The sequence below is a fragment of the Lipotes vexillifer genome, unplaced genomic scaffold (assembly GCF_000442215.2).
Source record: "Lipotes vexillifer unplaced genomic scaffold, Lipotes_vexillifer_v1.1 scaffold1215, whole genome shotgun sequence".
Taxonomy (NCBI): Eukaryota; Metazoa; Chordata; class Mammalia; order Artiodactyla; family Lipotidae; genus Lipotes; species Lipotes vexillifer.
The window spans coordinates 1,032,889-1,035,329 of NW_006790710.1; the positions used below are offsets into that span (position 1 = coordinate 1,032,889).

Sequence of the window (2,441 nt, forward strand, 5' to 3'; positions counted from 1 at the left end):
CCCCATTTCTTGGTGGGGAAAGGCAAAGTTCTGAATAGCATGTGGAACTGGAGATACAGTCTGCCATACAATAGCTCATGACAGGAGGCTCCCATTGAGAGCCAGGCCAGTGTCTCTTTGAAAAGCTTACTGGGGGAGGGAGAAGGGTGTATCACCCTTTTTTTTTGCGGTACGCGGGCCTCTCACTGTTGCGGCATCTCCCATTGCGGAGCACAGGCTCCGGACGCGCAGGCTCAGCGGCCATGGCTCAGGGGCCCAGCCGCTCCGCAGCATGTGGGATCTTCCCGGACCGGGGCACGAACCCGTGTCCCCTGCATCGGTAGGCAGACTCTCAACCACTGTGCCACCAGGGAAGCCCTACCCACAACTCTTTGAAAGAGAAATTCTCTGGAAATTCTCCAGCCTTAAAAGCAAAGGTTCCCTACTCCCCTCTTTCTCATTTTCTATTTTTCTGTTCCTTAAGCCCTCTTCAAAGTGGGCTTTTGTTCTGTATTTGATTAATTAATTAATTAGTTAATTATTTATTTACTTATTTGGTTGCACCGGGTCTTAGTTGCAGCAGGCGGGCTCCTTAGCTGTGGCTCATGGGCTCCTTAGTTGCAGCTCGCCAGCTCCTTAGTTGCAGCATGCAAACTCTTAGTTGCGGCATGCAGGATCTAGTTCCCTGACCAGGGATCGAAGCCTGGGCCCACTGCGTTGGGAGCGCAGAGCCTTGACCACTGCGCCACCAGGGAAGTCCCTGGTTATCTATTATTTTAAACCTCAGCGCTGTAATGATTGATCTTCCAAGTTTATATTCATGTTTTAATCATATTGATATTAGTGCATTTATCTTGCTTTTTTTTTTTTTTTTTTTTTTTTTTTTTTTTGCGGTACACGGGCCTCTCACTGTTGTGGCCTCTCCCGTTGCGGAGCACAGGCTCTGGATGCGCAGGCTCAGCGGCCACAGCTCATGGGCCCAGCCGCTCTGCGGCATGTGGGATCTTCCCGGACTGGGGCACGAACCCGTGTCCCCTGCATCGGCAGGCGGACTCTCAACCACTGTGCCACCAGGGAAGCCCCCTCCCTCTCTTTTTAAAAATTTTATTTATTTTGAATTGTGGTTTAAAAAGAAAAACCTAGTAAAACGTTTACCATCTTAACAGTTCTTTATAAAGTGTACAGTTGAGTAGTGTCAATTGTATTCACATGGTGGTACAACAGGTCTTTAAAACTTTTTCCTCTTGGAAAACTGAAATTTACCCATTAAACTTTTTCCCATTTCCCCCCTCCCCTAGCACCACCTGATAACTAACCACCGTTCTACTTTCTGTTGCTGTGAATTTGACTCTTTTACACAGCCCATATAAGTGGAATCATATAGTATTTGTCTTTTTGTGACTGGTGTTTATTTCACTTATAATGTCCTCAAGGTTCATCCAGGTTGTAGCACGTGACAACTGCCTTCCTTCTTAAGGCTGAAAGATATTCTGTTATCTGGAGAGACCACAATCTGTTTATCCATCCCTCTGTTCTTGGACATTTGTTTTGTACCTCTTGGCCATTGTGAATCATGCTACTATGGATGTGGGCAGGCAAATAGCTCTTTGAGATGCTGCTTTCACTTCCTTTGGACAGATACCCAGGGGTGGGGTTACTTTATCATAGGATAGTTTTGTGTTTACCTTTTTGAGGATCCTCCATACCATTTTCCACGGCGGTTGTACCAGTTTACATTCCCACCAAAGCCGCACAAGGGTTCCAGGTTTTCCATTCTCGTCCACACTTGTCAGTTTCCGTTTTTTTGCCCCGTAGCCAGCCTAAGGGGTGTGAGGTGACAGCCCACGGTTTTGATTTGCATTCTCTAAAGATTAGTGGTACTGAGCATCTTTTCATACGCTTATTGGCTTAGCCTGCCCTTTTTAAACAGTATTTAGTTAGATTTTCTTTACAGTGTTTTTGAGGAGCCTTTTTCTTTATAGGTACTTGTGGTAAAAATGAAAACTCAAGTGAATTGTTGTAGATTTTGAGGGATTCTCCCACTTACATGTGCTGCGAGATCTTCTTTCTGAATAAACCATTTAGAAGGGGGAGTTCCTTGTGAAAAGTGGGCACACCCCCACTCCCAGCCCCCCTCTTCCCCGCATTCCTCCCAGAAAGCCACTTTCCCCTTTGCGGGTTGTTTAAAGAGTCGATATAGTTCAAGTGCGTTGTGACGACTGTCACCCTGTAGACTTGAAATGTAAGAATGGAAGCCACCCAGTGCCTCTAAGGAGGGGCCATCGGTTGTCTTCTCTGTTTCTTTACAAGTAATCCATGCTTATCACAGATTTAGAAAATACAGCCTGCAAGAGAAATGAAAAGTCATCTGGCTGCCTGTCACCCCATCACTGTCACATGGATGTGGTGTTAGAAACGGGGTCATTCGTGCTCACTCCTGCCTGCTTTGTTCACTCGGCAGC

The 2,441-nt window shown here is 46.4% G+C and overlaps 1 non-coding gene across 1 annotated transcript; it reads right to left on the reverse strand.

Annotated features, from left to right (window-relative positions):
• Positions 1–660: 660 nt before the first annotated feature.
• TRNAG-CCC (transfer RNA glycine (anticodon CCC)) lies at positions 661–734 on the reverse strand. Its single transcript has one exon. It is a non-coding gene; the product is annotated as a tRNA-Gly (tRNA).
• Positions 735–2,441: the final 1,707 nt, after the last annotated feature.